Raw genomic sequence first — 22,789 nt, forward strand, 5'->3', positions numbered from 1 at the left:
AAACATGGATATAAGTATTTGCACATGTACATGAATGGCCTTAAAAACTAATGCTGTAGATAGAAAGGATTTATGTGGATGATGTTGCATATGAAAATTTCCATCATGATTGTGCATGCATAAGGGTAACATAGGAAATGGCATGAGGTATTATAACTTCGAATCTGTAATTAAAGTTGCACAGTATATGGATGATGTGATGTAAGAATACCATCATTGGGAATGGAATTGAGATAATTGTAACTTGACAAAAAGTCGTGGTGTTGTAACAAGTTGGCCAATTTTGAGAAAGGTTTTCTTGAAGGAAGGGAAGTTTACAAGTTGAGAGTGAATGCATAAGCAGTAAAACGAATTATTTATGACAGACCGATGGAGAATTAAAATTACATTGGCTTAATGCTAGGAAACATGTAAAAAGAGAAAAAACTTATGAATTAGAGTGATCTTTAGTCAGTGATAAGTATAGAATGTAAAGAAAACAGATATTCATGTAATCATGAAAAAAGTGAAAATATTTCATGGTAAATAAGATATGAACACCTTTCTCCTGCTTCTTGTGTAGGATGAATTCCTAGAAAATGTATGCAGACATAGTAAACTAAATGATATAGGTATAATGTGTGGAAGGCAAGAGCATTATCTGTAAGCAAAAATGGGTATGTTTGAAGGAATAGTGGCTCCAACAACGTTATATGGTTGTGAGGCATGGGCTGTACTTAGGGTTGTGTGGAGGAGGGCAGATATGTTGGAAATGAGATATTTGAGGACAATATGTGGTGTGAGGTGGTTTGATCGAGTACGTAATGAAAGGGTAAGAGATGTGTGGTAATAAAAAGAGTGTGGTTGAGAGAGCAGGAGAGGGTGTATTGAAATGGTTTGGTCACAAGGAGAAAATGATGGTTTGGTCACATGGAGAGAATGAGTGAGGAAATATCGGGGCCTGAACATGCAGGAGGGAGAAAGTTGTGCAAGGAATAGAGTGAATTGGAATGATGTGGTATACCGAAGTCGACGTGCTGTCAATGGATTGAACCAGGGCATGTGAAGCGTCTGGGGTAAACCATGGAAAGTTTTGTGGGGCCTGGATGTGGAAAGGGAGCTGTGGTTTCGGGGCATTATACATGACAGCTAGAGACTGAGTGTGAACAAATCTGGCCTTTTTTGTCTTTTCCTAGTGCTACCTCGAGCGCGTGTGGGGGGAGGGTGTTGTCATTTCATGTGTGGTGAAAAGAATGAATAAAGGAAGCAAGTACGAATTATGTACACGTATATATATGTATATGTCTATGTATGTATATAAATGTATACGTTGAAATGTATAGGTATGTATATGTGCGTGTGTGGCTGTGTATGTATTGTGTATGTGGGTGGGTTAGGCCATTCTTTCGTCTGTTTCCTTGCGCTACCTTGCTAACGCGGGAGACAGTGACAAAGCATGATAAAAAAAGATATTATTATTATTATTGTTATTATTATATTTGATTGCCATTTCCTGCATAAGTGAGGAAGCACCAGGAAACAGATGAGGAATGGCCCATCTATTCATATACACATGTATATATACAAAAGCACCCATACAGGCTCATATACATACATATACATATAAACATATACATACAGATATGTACACATACACAGACATATACATATATAAACAATTACATATTCATACTTAGTTGCCTTCATCCATTCCTGTCACCTCTCCTTCCCACAGGAAACAGCATTGCTACCCTCTGCTTCAGTGAGGTAGAGCCAGGAAAACAGACAAAAAAGGCCACATTCACTCACATTCAGTCCCTAGCTCTCATGTGTAATGCACTGAAACCACAGCTTCCCATCCACATCCAGGCCCCACTGACCTCTTCATTGTTTACCCCAGACGTTTCATGTGCCCTAGTTCAGTCCATTGACAGCACGTCAGCCCCAGTATAACTCATTGTTCCAATTCACTTTATTCCTTGCATGCCTCTCACCCTCCTGTATGTTCAGGCCCCGATCACTCATGATCTTTTTTACTCCATCCTTCCACCTCCAATTTGGTCTCCTCCTTGTTTTGTCCACCTCTGACACATATATCATCTTTGTTAGCCTTTCCTCAATCATTCTCTCCATATGTCCAAACCATTTCAACACACCCTCTTATTCTCTTTCAACCACACTCTTTTTATTTCCACACATCTCTCTTACCCTTTCATTACTTACTTCATCAAACCACCTCACACCACATATTGTCATCAAACATTTCATTTCCAACAAATTCACCCTCCTCCGTACAACCCTATCCATAGCCCATGCCTCACTCTCATGTTATATTGTTGGAACTACTATTCTTTCAAACATACCCATTTTTGCTCCGAGATGATGTTCTCTCCTTCCACACATTCTTCATCACTTCCAAAACCTTCACTCCCTCCCCCACTGTGTGGCTCACTTATGCTTCCATGGTTACATTCACTGCTAAATCCACTCCCACATATCTAAAACACTTCACTTCCTCCAATTTTTCTCCATTCAAACTTACATCCCAATTTACTTGTCCCTCAACCCTACTGAACCTAATAACCTTGCTCTTATTCACATTCACTTTCAAGTTTCTCCTTTCTCATACTTTTCTAAACTCAGTCACCAACTTCTGCAGTTTCTCACTCAAATCAGCCACCAGTGCTGTACCATCAGCAAACAACAACTGACTCACTTCCCAGGCCCTGTCATCCCCAACAAACTGCATACATGCCCCTCTCTCCAATACTCTTGCACTTACCTCCCAAACTCCCCCCATCCATAAAAAAATTAAGCAACCATGGAGACATCACACACCTTTGCCACAGACCAAGCTTCACTGAGGACCAATCACTCTCATCTCTTCCTTCTCGTACACATGCCTTACATTCTAGGTAAAAACTTTTCCCTACTTCTAGCAGCTTACCCCCACACCATATACTCTTAAGACCTTTTATTTCTTGCGTTACCAGACTCCTCCTGGAATGATTACACCATGAGCAAGAATTCACCATCAGCAAGGCTGTAAAGTAGCGTCACTGTACAGAAAGGAGTATGATCCTTTCAAGGCCTTTCTTGCTTTAAAAGAATCTATTATTTTTCTATTACTGTGTGGACTGCAACCTTGAAACTGCAGGAGGTTCAACGGTTGTATGATAATGGTATACTGCAGCTGAAACAGTCCAGTAATAGTGCAAGGCAGTCATTTAACAGTGCAATAAAGTCAGCTTAGTTGTGATATGTCTAGAATTACCTATTTTAGATCCCATTATGTTCCTTATGGGGATGATGTTTTCCGTTCATGGGCCATTTTCTTGAAAACTCTCTGACTTACAGCTTTATAGATTTCTGTATGCTGTCTGCATTAAATATATCTCCAGTCATTTTATTCCATCCATCCACCACTACTATGCTATAAAAGTATTTCCTCACAGTTTTTCAAAATTTTGCTTGCTTAGTTTGTCCTTTGGTTGTTCTTTCCACACATCTCTTGAAGAACTGCTCACTTCCTCCATCATTGGTCTGTTTTTAAAATGTAAAGGCTATGGTCAGGTCACCCTTTACTCTTTTTCTTCCAAGTTGAGTAAATTTAATGCACCTAGCCTTTCTCTGAAACACAGGTTTCTTAATTCTCGTACCAATTTTGCTGCACTCCTCAGGACTTTTTTCTGTTAATATTTTGTGCCCCTTTAGGTGCACATAGGTGTATGATGTAAAAAGCTTGCTGAACATTTTATTAGCCATAAATTTGAGTGCTGTTTTAATAGTTGCTGGTAGACAGTTTGTGTCCTTAGCTATTCTAAAGTGGGACTCAGGTGACAGATTAAGGACAATGTTAACTCGTAAGCTTTTCTGACACATAGATTCCTTCAACATTTTCACTGTTAGATGATAATCATAAAGAGGCCTTCTTTCTCTGTAATCCATCTTCATTACTTTATATTTACTTTGGTTGAACTTTATCATTCATGTATCAGACCACCTTTGGCCCTCTTTGCTTTTCACTTCCTTCATGAATTTTGCACAATCTGCAAACATATTGAGATAGGAGCCCATACATAGATTAAAAAGAGTAATGGTCCCAGAACCCTTTGACACTCCACTGATGACATCAACCCATTTTGAGAAGGCTCCACAGACATGTGTCTTTTGCTCCTCTCCACTTAGTTAATCTTTTATTCATCCCGCTTCTTCATCAGTCTCCTATGCAGCACAGTGTCAGATGTTTTTTGCAGTCCAGATTCAAACAATCGACCCAATCATCCCTTTTTCTAAGATAGAGCTCACTCATGTTGAAGTGTATTGTCTCTTGTGTGTGTAATTACCTATTTGTACAGTATGGGGAGAGAGTTTTACACTAGTGGAGCCCTTTGTGTAATTAACTATTTGTACAGTACAGGGAGAGAGTTCTACTTTCGTTGAGCTCCATCTCCTGAACATTCAGTTCCATCAAGTAACCTTTCAACTTTTGTTAACTGTCAGCATTCACTGCCTCAGTGATTAATTTATTCCAGCCATCCACCACCCTGACATTCATCCATTACTTCTTAACATCTTTTTACTGCTCCTTACACAGCTGTTTACTCTGGTGCTACATCCCTTGAGGACTGTTCCTAATTAGTATCATTCAGCTGATTTAGAAACTTGAAGGCCATTAACTGGTCCTCCCATTCTCCTCCATGGTAGACAGCTTTGTATCCCTTGGTCTTTCATTGTAGCTCTGGTCTTGTAATTCAGGCACTGCATCATTTGTGTTAAGATTATCCAATAAATATTTCATAAAGACTTGATGTCTTTCTCCTTTTTACTTGTGCTTCTGTCACATTAATCCATGAATTTCTCTTATCTTTCACTATTACAGATGGCTTTATTAGGACCTAATGGTCGGTTGCCCTTTTAATTCAGTTGTACTCAACTGACTATTCATTCCATGACTGTACCCCAAAGCCACCCCTGCCCCTTAGAAAGCTACTACAGGTTGAGCGTCCCTAATCTGAAAATCCAAAATCTGAAATGCTCCAAAATCCAAAACCTTTTGAGTGGCAACTTGACATTACAAGTGGAAAATTCCACACCTGACCTCACTTGCCTGTGCTGGGCTCTGATGCTTTGTTGACACCAGTTTGTTACAAACCATCACCACCAGACCTATGTGCATTACTCACTGTGTTTTTTGCATATTCTCTGCTGTGTGGTGCAGATATTGTTGAAAATGTCAAAAAAGGCCTGTGTTGATGAGGCTTCAGTTGTTTATTCACTGACTGATAGTGAAATAGCTGAAATGGTTCTGAATCAAGGAGAACATGATAAGAGACATTGAAGATGAATTTCTTAACATGGCAGAAAAGTGCCTATACATGACATGGTAAAAATGTCATGGACTTATTAAAGGACTGGAGCAGTGTGCATTGATAACAGAACAAGAAATCATGTCATTTTATAAAGTCAAAGGGAGACTTTTAAGACAAAAACCATTGTTAATGAGGCAGATAACTGGGGAAAACATTTAAAAAAAGCCATTTAAAAAAGCTGAGGTTGTGACACCTTTGCCTCCTGATGGTTCAGATTTGCACAAAATTTGTTTCATGTGCAAAATCATTAAGAATTATGTATAAATCGCCTTTAGGCAATGTGCATAAGGTATATATAGAATATGAATGAATTTTGTGTTTAGACTTGGGTCCCATCCCTAAGATATCATTATCTATTATCCATTATGACAAATGTGGAAACTGGATGGTATGGAAGCAAACAGGTTAGAGCTGAGACATACCTCAATGTTTCGACTGTTCATTGGTCTTCCTCAGGAGGTACTGTTTCCTGCATTAGGCAGGACCATATTCCCCAGCAAGTGATGGTCACCAGGTCAGACACCTTGGCTTGTCACTCACTGATTGGATCACTTGTCCTGCTACTTCCACTCATTCACAGCAATCTCTGCTGCCTGATGTAACCAGCAGATGAACTGAAACCTTGTGTTGACAGTATCTTTGGTAGAGGTGTAAGTTGCTTGTAATGTCTTTCTTATTTGTTTGCTTAGGCTCTCGTGCAGTATTCTTGCCTCATCACATTACATGGATTTGCAGCAACTAGTTCTGCTCTGTTTACATCATGCTGAGTTTTGCACTATGTAAACAGAGTGGAACTCGTCACTGCGAGAATAGTCCACGAGGGCCTAAGCAAGTAGATAAGAAAGACATTAGAAATGGCTTACACCGCTACCAAAGACAATGTTAATACAAGGTCTAGGTTCATCTGCTGGTCACGTCAGGCAGTGGAGATTACTGTGAATGAGTGGAGGCAGCAGGACAAATGATCCAATCAGAAAGTGACACGCCAAGGTGTCCCACCTGTTGATCATCACTTGCTGGGAATATGGTCTAGCTGAATGCTGGAATCTGTATGTCCTGAGGAAGATTGTTGAACGGTCAAAATGTTGAGGTATATCTCAGCTCAAACCCGTTTGTTTCCATACCATCCTGTTTTCAATATCTCATTGTGTATGTGCAGATATTCCAAAATCTGAAAAATCCAAAATCTGAAACATTTCTGGCCCCAGGCATTTTGGATAAGGGATACTCAACCTGCACTTAGGCTACAGGTAAAAGAAACTGGTCTTCTCAAAAGAAAGACCATTAAAGTATGTTCCAAAGAAGGCCTGTCAAGTCAGCACTCCTACTGTCTAAGGGGCAATAGCATTATGAGCCTCCTTCTTGTCATGATAATGGCTAGAGAAAAACTATAAGCATAAAGCTTTAGTTTCTTTTAGAATAGCAGATTCTTTAAGAAATGACTGAAGTAATGTCCACTGATTGGCACTGTCTTTAGGTAGAAGGATGTAGGTTATGTAAAAGGTCAACTATTAAGTGATCTTGGAAGACTTCTGGCTGAAGAAGCATTTGATGAAAACTTTAGGTGTGGATTGCAGAATCCAGGAGACATCAACGTTAGATACTTGCTGTGGCATCTAGCCCTCACCTTGGACCTTCCTCAGAGCAGTTCCTTAGGCCTTATTAGTCATATCACATTGGTAAGTCTTTGCTAACATTATGCTATTTGTGAACCTTTTCCCTCCTTTAGAGAGCATTTGATTAACTAGATCACATTGGAAGAGTTTTGGGGCATATCATAAAAGAGCATTCATGTTCATGCAAAGAAGCTTTTTGTAATTTTTGTCACAGCAGTAGTGCAAAAATATGGGAAGTGGCTTCTCTTTTCCCTACGAGATTCTTCAAGAGATTCTTAGAGGTTAATCATCGAGACCCATTGTTGTTAGAAACTATTGCTATTATCTCTGTCTCAGCAAAAGAAAATATACAGAGGAGACAGCAAATTAGGGGCTTTGTCGTTCCTAATCATAAAAGGAATGATTTGAAAGAAAGTCTGCATCTGCTAGAGGTAGAGGCACAGGTGCCTATTCATGGCAACCCTTTCGAGGCCACTAAGCTGGATCTTCAAGCAGTTTTCCCTTGATGTTTTTCCTTGACAGAAGTTTTTTTTTTTTTTTTTTTTTTGCAAAACATCCTTCAATCAAAGGCTGTTTTGGGTGAAAGATATAAAGTGAGAGGTAAAGAGAGTAGAAATTAATAAGGGCCTCACAGGTGTTTGCGAACCTGACTTAAAAAGAGAAAGGTCATATGAAGAATGCAAGACAGAAGGTGTAAGAGAATTTGAAAATTTAGCTTTTTGACTTGAGAAGGAGGTATTCTAATAGGCAATTCTTGAGTGGTTAGGAACTGTAGGAAGCAACAGCCAGTTGTGTGCCTCACATCCAAGTCATGGGGACAGGGACACATACAGACAACTCAGAAGAAGATTGCCAAAATAATTACCTGTAATTAAGAGAATGGGAACATTGCAGTGCTCAGGTTGAAGAGAAGCAATACCAGGAGAATTGATGAGATACAAGGCTTTTGATTCCACTATGATTGATAACAGAGAAGTGGAAGAAGAGAAACCCCAGATGTTTGAGCAGTACTCCATACTGGGACATGTAAAATCTAGATTTACATGAAATAACTGTTCACATAAGAAATAGTAACAGCACATATGCAACAACCCCAGCTTTTGGGAAGCAGACTTTATGATGTTGATTGTGAGGGGTTTCCAGAATTGAATGGAGGATATGGTTATACCCAACATGTTTCTATTATTACTGGTTTAGATTGTGGTGTTTTGACATTGAAAACAGGGAAATGCATGACTCAGAGAAAAATAAGGTTCTAGAAAGTAGCTTAATCAGTTGGAGAGCTAGCTTTAGATTGATCATGCTGGAAGAGAGGAGGAAAGATTAAACTACAAAAGTTGTAGGAAAAGCTTCTAGTAAAAGACCAGAGAATTTTGTAGGTAGAACAAGTAGATGGACAGCTCTGCATTGATTCTGAGCAGAAATAATAGTGGATTGGGTTTCATGGGAAAAGAAAAAGTTTCATGGGAACAGGCATCAGATTACGAGCAATCACACCATGACTAGGGAGGAGAAGGATTAAGTAGGAGATGGGATATAGGATTCCATCCCAGCCAAGATAACCTCTGCTGTGTGTTCAGCACACCATTGCTGAGGCACCACAACTAGCGAAACAGTTCATCTCCCAGGGAAAGTTGGTAAAGAAGTCATGCAGTGATGGCCCCCTAGCCCACCCAAAGTGCCAAAATAGCATTTCAAGAGGAGGATAGAGGGTGGGCATGCCCAATTAGAAGTTAGAAAAGTAAGATTGTGATTAGAGAACCCTAAGGGGGCATAAATAGTGTAACTGTAGTGAGAGGACTCAGAAATGAAAAAAAAAAACATCAAGCATGTTGGAAAAGTGGTCATAACAGTTGGGAACTTGTGTTGGATGTTTGATTATCTGTTCCAAACCAATAAGGAGGGGAAAGAAATCCTTGACTCCACTAAGATCAACCCAGGGAGAGCCTAACCAATCCTTGTGGTGTACATTGAAATCCTCTGCATCTCTTCAACTTTTTTTCCACTTGGATATAGCAAGTGTTTGAGAGGTCTAGGATAGAGTTAGAAATCTGGCACTGCTGTCAAGTAGAAGCTGACTCTGCTATTACAAAAGTTAGTGGAGAAATGGTAGGCAAGGATGTCTTTGAGCCTGCAGTTGTTCCAACTTTATCACCACTCCTTTGATTCCCAAGAAAGAGAATCAAATCTACATACTAAAGCACAAGTTCAAGATGACCACCTTATAGAGTGCCCACCATGCCATGTTCTTAAACAAATGGACTTTAATGATTCCTATTGACGTTTTCTTAAAACTTCCTGCATGATGACATGTTTGGCATCAAAGCTGATGTACAGACCTGGCAGTTTAGGATAAGAGTTCAGGGCTCACTGTGACCACCTGATAGAGCACCTGCATACCTTTCCATTGGGTCATAAACTCCTGGGTATGGTTCCTTTTCCCTACCCTAAAAACCCAGAAATTCAAGGATTGTCAGGTTTGATCAAAAGGGTTATTTTCCATATTTTTGAAATATATTGTTATTATACTTAATCGCTGTTTCCCGCGTCAGCAAGGTAGCGTAATGAAACAGACGAAGAATGGCCCAAGCACTCATGTACATATACATATATATACATAAACACCCATACATGCACATATACATACATAAGCATATCAACGTATACATACAAATGCATCCACAGACATATACGTATAAGCACATGAACATATTCATACTTTCTGCCTTCATCTATTCCCATCGCCACCCCACCTCACTGGAAATAGCATCAACCCCCCGCCCCCTCAGCGAGGTAGTGCCAGGAAAAGACAAGGCCACATTCGTTCACACCCAGTCCCTAGCTATCATGTGTAATTCACTGAAACCACAGCTCCCTTTTCAAATCCAAGCCCCACAGACCTTTCCATGGTTTACCCCAGATGCTTCACATGCCCTTGTTCAGTCCATTGACAGCACATCAACCCTGGTGTACCACATCGCTCAAATTTCCTTGCGCACCTTTCACTCTCCTGTATGTTCAGGCCCCAATCGCTCAAAATCTTTTTCATTCCATCTTTCCACCTCCAATTAGGTTTCCTGTTTCTCATTGTTCCCTCCACCTCTGACACATATATCCTCTTTGTCAATTTTTCCTCACCCATTCTCTCATGTGTCCAAACCATTTCAACACACCCTCTTCTGCTCTCTCAGCCACACTCTTTTTATTACCACACAATCTCTCTTACCCTTTCATTACTTACTTGATCAAACCACCTCACACCACATATTGTCCTCAAACATTTCATTTCCAACACATCCACCCTCCAGCATTGTATCATCAGCGAACAACAACTGACTCACTTCCCAACCATACAACATTGTTGGAAGCACTTTTCCTTCGTACATACCTATTTTTGCTCTCAGAACCTTTGTCCCCTCCCCACCCTGTGACTCATTTCTGCTTCCATAGTTCCATCTGCTGCCAAGTCCACTACCAGATATCCACAACACTTCACTTCCTCCAGTTTTCTCCATTCAAACTTACTTACCAATTGACTTGTCCCACAACCCTACTGAACCTGATAACTTTGCTCTTATTCACATATACTCTCAGCTCTCTCCTTTCATACACTCACTCACCCCCTTCTACAGTTTCTCACCCAAATCAGCCACCAGCGCTGTATCATCAGCAAACAACAACTGACTCAGTTCCCATGCCTTCTCATCCACAACTGACTGCATACTTGCCCCTCTTTCCAAAACCCTTGCAATTACGCCCCTAACCACCCCATCCATAAAAGATTAAACAACCATGGAGACCACGCATCTCTGCTGCAAACCGACATTCACAAGGAGCCAATCACTTTCTTCTCTTCCTACTCGTACCTATGCCTTACATCCTTGGTAAAAACTTTTCACTGCTTCTAGTAACTTACCTCCCATGCCATATACTTTTTAACCTTCCAAAGAGCATCTCTATCAACCCTATCATATGCCTTCTCCAGATCCATAAATGCTACATACAAATCCATCTGTTTTTCTAGGTATTTCTCATACATTTTTCAAAGCAAACACATGATCCACACATCCTCTACCACTTCTGAAATCACACTACTCTCCCCCAATCTGATGCTCTGTACATGCCTTTACCCTCTCAATCAATACCCTCCCATATAATTTCCCAGGAATACTCAACAAACATATTCCTCTGTAATTTGAACACTTGTCTTTATCCCCTTTACCTTTGTACAGTGGCTCTATATATGCATTCAGCCAATCATCAGGCACTTCACCATGATCCATACATACATTGAATATCCTTCCCAACCATTCAACAATACAGTCACCTCCTCTTTTTAATTTGTTCCACTGCAGTACCATCCAAACCTGCCATCTTGCCAACTTTCATCTTCCTCAAAGCTTTCACTACCTCTTCTCTGTTTACCAAACCGTTCTCCCTAACCCTCTCACTTTACACGCCACCTCGACCAAAACACCCTAAATCTGCCACTCTTATCATCAAACATGTTCAGCAAACCTTCAAAATACTCACTCCATCTCCTCACTTCATCACTATTTGTTATTACCCCCCTTCACCTAAGTTCCCTTTTGTTCTCTTGTCTTACCCACATTATTTACCTCCTTCCAAAACATCTTTTTATTCTCCCTAAAATTTATTGATATTCTAACCCCAACTCTCATTTGCCCTCTTTTTCACCTCTTGCACCTTTCTCTTCATCTCCTTCCGCTTCCTTTTATACATCTCGCAGTCATTTGCACTACTTCCCTGCAAGAATTGTCCAAGCGTCTCTCTCTTTCACTAACAACCTTACTTCTTCATCCCACCATTCACTACCCTTTCTAATCTGCCCACTTCCAACCTTTCTCATGCCACATGCATCTTTTGCGCAAGCCATCACTGCCTCCCTAAATACATCCCATTCCTTACCCACTCCCCTCATGTCATTTGCTCTCACCTTTTGCCATTCTGCACTCAATCTCTCTTGGTACTTCCTCACACAAGTCTCCATTCCAAGCTCACTTACTCCCATCACTCTCTTCTCACCAACATTCTCTCTTCTTTTCTGAAAACCTCTACAACTCTTCACCTTTGCCTCGACAAGTATAGTGATCAGACTTCCCTCCAGCTGCTCCTCTCAGCATATTTACATCCAAAAGTCTCTCATTTACATGCCTACCAATTCACATGTAATCCAATAATGCCCTTTGACCATCTCTCCTCCTCACATACGTATACTTATGTATATCTCTCTTTTTAAACCAGGTATTCCCAATCACCAATTGTTTTTCAGCACACAAATCCACAAGCTCTTCACCATTTCCATTTACAGCCCTGAACACCCCATGTACAGCAATTATACCCTCAACTGCCACATTATTCACCTTCACATTCAAATTACCCATCGCTACAACCTGGTCTCGTGCATCAAAGCTGCTAACACACTTACTCAGCTGCTCCCAAAACACTTGCTTCTCATGATCTTTCTTCTCATGACTAAGTACATAGGCACCAATAATTGCCCATCTCTCTCCATCCATTTTCAGTTTTACTCATATTAATCTAGAATTTACTTTCTTACACTCTATCACATATTCCCACAACTCCTGCTTCAGGAGTAGTGGTACTTCTTCCATTGCTCTGGTCCTCTCACCAACCCCTGACTTTACTCCCAAGACATTCCCAAACCACTCTTCCCCTTTATCCTTGAGCTTCATTTCACTCAGAACAGAAACATCCAGGTTTCTTTCCTCAAATTTACTACCTATCTCTCCTTTCTTCTCATCTTGGTTACATCAGCACACATTCAGACACCCCAATCTGAGCCTTCGAGGAGGATGAGCACTCCCCGTGTGACTCCTTTTGTTTCCCCTTTTAGAAATTTATATACAAGGATGGGGGTGGTTTCCAGCCCCCTGCTCCCGCCCCCTTTAGTTGCCTTCTGCAACACGTGGGGAATATGTGGGATGTATTCTTTTTCCCCTATCCCCAGTTATATATTATACTAAAAAAAAAGTATGTGAATATGTTTGGCCATCTGACATCCTGCTGAGATTGCGTGTAAAAGTTTGTAGTGGTTGATCATTACAGAGTGCCCATGGCATATGCTTGAAATGTCTTGTTGACAAAATGAACTATATTATTTTATAGCCATATAATTCACACATATTTTTTGTGCATAACAGCATATTGAAATTTGTGTAGAAATATCTGGTGATGTTTAGTTAGCATCATATGTTTACACTTACCCAGGCTGCCATTTGGGTTATCAAGGCACTTGTACCAATGAGCGTCCACACCCTCTTTTTGTTTATTAGTGATTATGGCTTTTTTCACTCCCTGTTTTCTCTCTCCCCGTCTAATACACACTTATTTACTTTGAAGAGTTGATAGATAAAAGACAATATGATTTATGAATAAAGATAAAAGACAATATAATATATGAATAAAGATGGTGAACAGCTAGTGGAGTTGTGCTGAAAAAGGACTGGTGATTGGGAATGCCTGGTGTATAAAGGACATACATAGATATATATGAATGATTAGGAAAGATATTAAAGGGGTATGATTGGATAATGTTCTAATTGTTAGGCATGTAAAGGAGAGAATTTTGGATGGGAATGTGCTGAGAGTGGTAGCCGGTAGGATATCTGATCATTACTCAATGGATATGAGGGTGGAGGTTTGGAGAAGCTTAAGGAAAAGGGGAAACAATAAAGTTAGAAAGAGGGTTGTGAAAATGAGTGAGCTTGGAAAAAGAGGCCTGTGAGAATAGATATAGGAGAGATTGAGTGGCAAAATATAAGTAAATGAAGCCAGAGGAGTGGGTGAGTAATGGAAGGTATTTAAGAAGCACTTGTTTACATGTGTGAGAAAAGTGTTTGGCATGCAGAAGGTAAGAGGTGGACGAATGAGAAAGAGTCATGAATGGTGGGATCAGGAAGTTAGGTTCCTAGTAAAAGAGAGAAAAGTGGTGTATTGGTATTATTTGTAGGGAAGGAATGCAAGTGGCTGGGAGCTGTGCAAGAGAATGTGACAGGAAGTCAAGAGAAAGGTGCAGAGGATGAAAATGAGGGCAAATGAGGGATGGATTGAGCAAGTATCAACAGACTTCAGGGAGCATATGAAAATGTTTTAGGAGATTGACAGTGTGAAAAAAAAACAAAAAGACAAATGGGAACATTAGTTAAGGAGCAACTGGGAAAGTTAAGTCAGGCAGAAATGAGGTGAAGAGGAGATGGAATTAGTATTTTATAAAGTTGTTTGATTTGTTATGTGATAGGGTGGCAAATGTGGGATGTTTTGGACATAGAGGCATGCAAAGAGAGAGAGACACAGTAAGTAGTATGGTGAAAAGAAGTGATAAAAGCGTTGCATAGATGAATTGTAGCAAAGTGGCTGGAGATGATAGAATTACATTTTAATTTCCCAACACAGGTGATTGTGTTGTTACCTGAGGATTAGCAGAATGCTTGTATAGTGCCATTGTATTAAAGTAAGGGGGAACGTAAGTGCATGTTTGAAGTACAGAGGCATAACTTTGTTGAATATATTTAGTAATTTGTGTAGTATTGTTGAGTGAGAGGGTGATGGCATGCACAAAGTTGCAGATTTGGGAGGAGCAATGTGGATTCAAGAGTGATAGAGGATGGGTGGGTCAGATTTTTGCTGTGAAGAATGTATGTGAGGAATACTTTGATAAATAGAGGGATTTGTATGTGGTGTTTACGGATCTTTAGAAAGCATATGATAGGGTTGATATAGATGCTTTGTGGAAGATGTTGCAAATATGTGGCAGAGGAGGAAAGCTGATGGAAGCAGTGAAGAGTATTTTATCTAGAGAGTAGAAAGAAAGGAGGTTCTGAGTTTAAGTTGGGTGATGTCACTTTAATTTGTTTATGGATGGGCTAGTGAAGGAGGTGAATGTAAAGGGTCTTGGAAGGGGGAGCAGGCATATGGTCTACTGGGGTTGAGAGGCCTGAGAGATGAGTCCAGTGTTGTTTGCTGATTTCACATTGCTGGTGGAAGATTAGGGTGAGAAACTGTTAAAGCTGGTGTCTGAGTTTAGGAGAATGCATGAAAAGAGAAAGTTGAGAGTAAATGTGAATGAAAGCAATGAATAGAGACTGGATATTTGGAATTCGAATCTGAATTGTGAGAACTTAGAGGAATTATAGTGTTTTAGATACCTGGAAGTGCATATGGCAGTGAATGGAATTATAGAAGTTGAAGTGAATGATAGAGGGGTGAAAGTATAAATGTCGTGGATACATCAGGGAATGTGTGGAAAGAGAGGTCACTATCTTTAAGGGTACTGATGGGTATGTTTGATGTTATAACAGTCCCATTAGCACTGTATGGATGCAAGGCATATGCCTTAGACAAAAAAGTATGTGTTGTAAGGAGAGTTGATGAATAAAGAATTATATGGTTTGAGAGAGATGCGAAGTGGTTGGTTGCAACATTAGGTAGGACCATCAAGTAGACACTTTAGATGGAAGTAGTTGGTAGGAGCCTCTGAAAACACTGTGCTAATGGAGGAAGTTTATGTTATGTATCTCTGTGTATAATACTGTGTCTCATGTATCCATACATGTAATGTTAATATGTAATGTATTGTGCTCATGCCCTTGTTTTGAACAAGCATCATGCTCTCTGTTGGCAGACGCAATAACTAGAGTTGCCCTCTGCCAGTGGCCTGTTAAGGGTGAGGCACTAGAGGCAAGGTAGTGGCCCTGGAGTTCACCATTTATGGAGACTTGGCTGTTTCCACTCTCTTGAGGATTTTTCGAAGGGAACAGGCATCGGAGATGTAGATAGATAGATAGATAGAGGTGTGATTGTAAGAGGAGTATATATGATAGAACTGAAGAGGATGTGCTGAAATATTTTGGATGTATGGAGAGGATGAATAAGAGGGTATATATTTTAGAGGGTATATATTTCTCCCCTATCCCTGGGGATAGGGGAGAAAGAATACTTCTCACACATTCCTCACGTGTTGTAAAAGGCGACTAAAGGGGACGGGAGGGGGGGTCTGGAAACCCTCCCCTCCTTGTATTTTAACTTCCGAAAAGGGGAAACAGAAGGAGTCACGCTGGGAGTGCTCATCCTCCTCGAAGGCTCAGATTGGGGTGTCTAAATGTGTGTAGATGTAACCAAGATGAGGAAAAAGGAGAGATAGGTAGTATGTTTGAGGAAAGGAACCTGGATGTTTTGGCTCTGAGTGAAACAAAGCTCAAGGGTAAAGAGGAAGAATGGTTTGGGAATGTCGTGGGAGTAAAGTCAGGGGTTAGTGAGAGGACAAGAGCAAGGGAAGGAGTAGCACTACTCCTGAAACAGGAGTGGTAGGAGTATGTGATAGAGTGTAAGAAAGTAAACTCTAGATTGATATGGGTAAAACTGAAAGTTGATGGAGAGAGATGGGTGATTATTGGTGCATATGCACCTGGGCATGAGAAGAAAGATCATGAGAGGCAAGTGTTTTGGGAGCAGCTGAGTGAGTGTTTTAGTAGTTTTGAAGCTCAAGACCGGGTTATAGTGATAGGTGATTTGAATGCAAAGGTGAGTAATGTGGCAGTTGAGGGAATAATTGATGTACATGGGGTGTCCAGTGTTGTAAATGGAAATGGTGAAGGGCTTGTAGATTTATGTGCTGAAAAAGGACTGTTGATTGGGAATACCTGGTTTAAAAAGAGAGATATACATAAGTATACGTATGTAAGTAAGAGAGATGGCCAGAGAGCCTTATTGGATTACATGTTAATTGATAGGCACGCAAAAGAGAGACTTTGGGATGTTAATGTGCTGAGAGGTGCAACTGGAGGGATGTCTGATCATTATGTTGTGGAGGCGAAGGTGAAGATTTGTAGATGTTTTCAGAAAAGAAGAGAGAATGTTGGGGTGAAGAGAGTGGTGAGAGTAAGTGAGCTTGGGAAGGAGACTTGTGTGAGGAAGTACCAGGAGAGACTGAGTACAGAATGGAAAAAGGTGAGAACATAGGAGGTAAGGGAGTGGGGGAGGAATGGGGGTGTATTTAAGGAAGCAGTGATGGCTGGCACAAAAGATGCTTGTGGCATGAGAAGCATGGAAGGGGGGCAGATTAGAAAGGGTAGTGAGTGGTGGGATGAAGAAGTAAGATTATTAGTGAAAGAGAAGAGAGAGGCATTTGGATGATTTTTTCAGGGAAATAATGCAAATGAGTGGGAGATGTATAAAAGAAAGAGGCAGGAGGTCAAGAGAAAGGTGCAAGAGGTGAAAAATAGGGCAAATGAGAGTTGGGGTGAGAGAGTATCATTAATTTTAGGGAGAATAAAAAGATGTTTTGGAAGGAGGTAAGTAAAGTGCGTAAGACAAGGGAACAAATGGGAACATCAGTGAAGGGGGATAATGGTGAGGTGATAACAAATAGTGGTGATGTGAGAAGGAGATGGAGTGAGTATTTTGAAGGTTTGTTGAATGTGTTTGATGATAGAGCGGCAGATATAGGGTGTTTTGGCCAAGGTGGTGTGCAAAGTGAGAGGGTTAGGGAGAATGATTTGGTTAACAGAGAAGAGGTAGTAGAAGCTTTGCGGAAGATGAAAGCTGGCAAGGCGGCGTGTTTGGATGGTATTGCAGTGGAATTTATTAGAAAAGGGGGTGACTGTATTGTTGACTGGTTGGTAAGGTTATTTAATGTATGTATGACTCATGGTGAGGTGCCAGAGGATTGGCGGAATGCTTGCATAGTGCCATTGTACAAAGGCCAAGTAGATAAAAGTGAGTACTCAAATTACAGAGGCATAAGTTTGTTGAGTATTCTTGGTAAATTATATGGGAGGGTATTGATTGAAAGGGTGAAGGCATGTACAGAGCATGAGATTGGGGAAGAGCAGTGTGGTTTCAGAAGTGGTAGAGGATGTGTGGATCAGGTGTTTGCTTTGAAGAATGTATGTGAGAAATACTTAGAAAAGCGAATGGATTTGTATGTAGCATTTATGGATCTGTAGAAGGCATATGATAGAGTTGATAGAGATGCTCTGTGGAAGGTATTAAGAATATATGGTGTTGGAGGCAAGTTGTTAGAAGCAGTGGAAAGTTTTTATCGAGGATATAAGGCATGTGTACGTGTAGGAAAGGGGGAAAGTGATTGGTTCTCAGTGCATGTAGGTTTGCGGCAGGAATGTGTTATGTCTCCCGGGTTATTTAATTTGTTTATGGATGGGGTGCAGTCTGTTGTGGATGAGAGAGCTTGGGAAGTGAGTCAGTTGTTGTTCGCTGGTGACTTATTCATGTGAGAAACTGCAGAAGCTGGTGACTGAGTTTGGTAAAGTGTGTGAAAGAAGAAAGTTAAGAGTAAATGTGAATAAGAGCAAGGTTATTAGGTCCAGTAGGGTTGAGGGACAAGTCAACTGGGAGGTAAGTTTGATTGGAGAAAAGCTAGAGGAGGTGAAGTGTTTTAGATATCTGGGAGTGGATTTGGCAGCGGATGGAACCATGGAAGCAGAAGTGAATCATAGGGTGAGGGAGGGGGCGAAAGTTCTGGGAGTGTTGAAAAATGTTTGGAAGTCGAGAACATTATCTCAGAAAGCAAAAATGGGTATGTTTGAAGGAATAGTGGCTCTAACAATGTTATATGGTTGCGAGGCATGGGCTATAGATAGAGTTGTGCAGAGAAGGGTGGATGTGCTGGAAATGAGATGTTTGAGGACAATATGTGGTGTGAGGTGGTTTGATTAAGTAATAATAGGGTAAGAGAGATGTTTGTTAATAAAATGAGTGTGGTTTAGAGATCAGAAGAGGGTGTTTTGAAATGGTTTGGTCACATGGAGAGAATGAGTGAGGAAAGATTGACCAAAAGGATTTATGTGTCAGAGGTGGAGGGAATGAGGAGAAGTGGGAGATCAAATTGGAGGTGGAAAGATGGAGTGAAAAAGATTATGAGTGATCGGGGCCTGAACATGCTTGAGGGTGAAAGGCGTTTAAGGAAAAGAGTGAATTGGAACGATGTGGTATACCGGGGTCAATGTGCTGTCAGTGGATTGAACCAGGGCATGTGAAGTGTCTGGGGTAAACCATGGAAAGTTTTGTGGGGCATGGATATAGAAAGGGAGCTGTGGTTTTGATGCATTATTACATGACAGCTAGAGACGGAGTGTGAATGAATGTGGCCTTTGTTGTCTTTTCCTAGCGCTACCTTGTGCACATAAGGGGGGAGGGGGGTTATTATTTCATGTGTGGCGGGGTGGCGATGGGAATGAATAAAGGCAGACAAGATGAATTATGTACATGTGTATATATGTATATGTCTGTGTGTGTATATATATATGTATATGTTGAGATGTTATTTTTTTTTTTTTATTATACTTTGTCGCTGTCTCCCGCGTTTGCGAGGTAGCACAAGGAAACAGACGAAAGAAATGGCCCAACCCCCCCCATACACATGTATATACATATGTCCACACACGCAAATATACATACCTACACAGCTTTCCATGGTTTACCCCAGACGCTTCACATGCCTTGATTCAATCCACTGACAGCACGTCAACCCCGGTATACCACATCGCTCCAATTCACTCTATTCCTTGCCCTCCTTTCACCCTCCTGCATGCTCAGGCCCCGATCACACAAAATCTTTTTCACTCCATCTTTCCACCTCCAATTTGGTCTCCCTCTTCTCCTTGTTCCCTCCACCTCCGACACATATATCCTCTTGGTCAATCTTTCCTCACTCATCCTCTCCATGTGCCCAAACCACTTCAAAACACCCTCTTCTGCTCTCTCAACCACGCTCTTTTTATTTCCACACATCTCTCTTACCCTTACGTTACTCACTCGATCAAACCACCTCACACCACACATTGTCCTCAAACATCTCATTTCCAGCACATCCATCCTCCTGCGCACAACTCTATCCATAGCCCACGCCTCGCAACCATACAACATTGTTGGAACCACTATTCCTTCAAACATACCCATTTTTGCTTTCCGAGATAATGTTCTCGACTTCCACACATTTTTTTCAAGGCCCCCAGGATTTTCGCCCCCTCCCCCACCCTATGATCCACTTCCGCTTCCATGGTTCCATCCGCTGCCAGATCCACTCCCAGATATCTAAAACACTTCACTTCCTCCAGTTTTTCTCCATTCAAACTCACCTCCCAATTGACTTGACCCTCAACCCTACTGTACCTAATAACCTTGCTCTTATTCACATTTACTCTTAACTTTCTTCTTCCACACACTTTTCCAAACTCAGTCACCAGCTTCTGCAGTTTCTCACATGAATCAGCCACCAGCGCTGTATCATCAGCGAACAACAACTGACTCACTTCCCAAGCTCTCTCATCCCCAACAGACTTCATACTTGCCCCTCTTTCCAAAACTCTTGCATTTACCTCCCTAACAACCCCATCCATAAACAAATTAAACAACCATGGAGACATCACACACCCCTGCCGCAAACCTACATTCACTGAGAACCAATCACTTTCCTCTCTTCCTACACGTACACATGCCTTACATCCTCGATAAAAACTTTTCACTGCTTCTAACAACTTTCCTACCACACCATATGTTGAGATGTATAGGTATGAATATTTGCTTGTGTGGATGTTTATGTATATACATGTTTATGTGGGAGGGTTGGGCCATTTTTTCATCTGTTTCCTTGTGCTACCTCGCTAACGCGGGAGACAGCGACAAAGCAAAATAAATAAATGAAATAAATATTTTAGAAGTGGATGGAACAGAGAAAGGAGGAAAACCAAGGAAGAATTGGAAGGGTAAAGTGAAAGAGGTTTTGAAGGTTTAGGGCCTGAACATGCAGGAGGATATGAGGTGTGCAGGGAATAGAGCAAGCTTGAGTGATTTAGTATATAGATAATGATGTGCTGTCATTGAGCTGAATCAGGGCCTGTGAAGTGGTCAGGAGAAACCATGGAAAGGTATGTCGAGCCTTGTTGGTGAAAGGAGGCTCTGGTTTCAGTGCATTATACATGGCATTGAGAGAGTGGATGTGAACAAATGAGGCCTTTTTTTTTTTTTTTTTGTCTTTTTTTAGGGTTTCTTTACTAATGTGGGAAAAATTGCAAATGTATGAAAAAATGATTCCCATAGTAATGCTGTAAGGTACATAATGATGAATGATTGTTATAGTGAGACAGTGGAATGTTGGAATAAGTTCCTTTATTATACTGAGGTAAGCAATGTTTAAAGTAATACCAGAACAAGGAAAAATTGAAAATACTTCAGCTCTAGATTGCTGCTAGGTAAATGATCATAAATAATTGGTTACGTAATAATACCTCTTCTCTCTCTCCTCCCTCTCATCCAGTCTGATACACACATTTCACTTTTAGGAGCCTGATAAATGTAATGTAATTTATGAGCAAAACCTATTCCAACTACAAGGTAAGTAGTGTTAGATAATTGATAACATAATGATGAGACTAAGACAAAGTACAAGGACCACTTGATTTTTGTGATAGTTACATTCCTGAAAATGGTCATACATATTAAATAGTGTAAGTAATGGAAGTTAGGGGTTTTCTTGATTGATAAGAAAGTTCCTGATATTAAACCAGTGAAAAACTACAGCATACACTTACTAGGTAATATGAAATACTATAAAATACATACAGAAAAGAGAAAATAAAAAAATGAATTCTGGTGCGGTCTTTTTTTTCATGGGAAATTTACATTCTCAATGGCATTCTTTTCCAAAATAATCCAGTCTCATTAAAAATCTGCCTAGGGGAATAACCTCCTTCCTTAATGATGGTCTTCAGGGTTCCAGGGAATTTTCTTGGAGGATTGACATTAGCAGGAGCAGCTTCACTGGTTATCTTGATATTGCAATTGTAGTGTTTCCTAAAATTTGTGAACCAGCCCGGACTTACTTGAAATGTCCTCACTGCTCTTTCCATTTCAAGTCTCTGGGCCATTGATGATGGGAACTTTTTCACGAGTTTGATCCATGTGCTTGACATTCGTTCCATTTTCTCCGTATTCAAACTTCAAGGTGTGCTGATTAATGTTCCCTCTTGGTACTCTCCTTCATCTTCTCTGCATTATCATGAATAGTCCATAAAGCAGATTCCCTAACACTAAGGGCACACTCAATATCAGCTGTCGGTTTACCTCTCTCATAATGTTTGAGCACATCCTTCTTAACTTTATTGGTGATAGTCTTATGATTCTTAGCACTGCTCATACCAGAACTTAGAATGTGCTTTGATGGCATGGTTCAAGTGCTAAAACATATGGAATATACAATATACTCTTGCTCAAAATTTTGTTGCACTCCATAATTGTGGACTTTATCCATACCAGGCATACATGCTTATATAACAGGGTGCTGGTAATGCATCACCACCGCAGTGTCATTCCAATGATGATCACATTATTCCAAACATCTCTGCATGAAGTTAGAAAAGGTGTAAGTGGACTGTGCACATTTTTCTAAAGTTGGTGTGAATCAAATGCACATAAATCAAGTGGTCCCTGTAATGAAAATTATTCATGATACTCGGATGGGTAAATGATAACACACATAATACCTGAGCAATGAAAAGAGGAGCATGCTTCCATTCTGAAATACCATAAGGTAAATGATAGTAGAATTATAAAAGAAACATTGCACACACCAATAGCATCTTGTTTCTCTTGCACATCAGAAGTCTAATTTTGCTAGCAGAACATACCAAACTAGAATTTCTATTATGAGACTCAGCAAAGTAAATGATATTACAAATGATACCAGAACAATGTAAAAATGACAAGCTTTAATTCATGGATGATTGTTGGCAACGCCGGCTTCACTTGTAGTAGGAACAGTTT

At 40.5% G+C, this 22,789-nt stretch overlaps 1 protein-coding gene across 14 annotated transcripts in view; it reads left to right on the forward strand.

The window, feature by feature from the left end:
- Positions 1-22,789, forward strand: part of LOC139758191 (SWI/SNF-related matrix-associated actin-dependent regulator of chromatin subfamily E member 1-like) — a 924,800-nt gene that overhangs the window by 660,924 nt on the left and 241,087 nt on the right. The gene's annotated exons all lie outside the window — the stretch shown is intronic.

The sequence above is a fragment of the Panulirus ornatus genome, chromosome 29, assembly GCF_036320965.1.
Source record: "Panulirus ornatus isolate Po-2019 chromosome 29, ASM3632096v1, whole genome shotgun sequence".
NCBI classification, from domain to species: domain Eukaryota; kingdom Metazoa; phylum Arthropoda; class Malacostraca; order Decapoda; family Palinuridae; genus Panulirus; species Panulirus ornatus.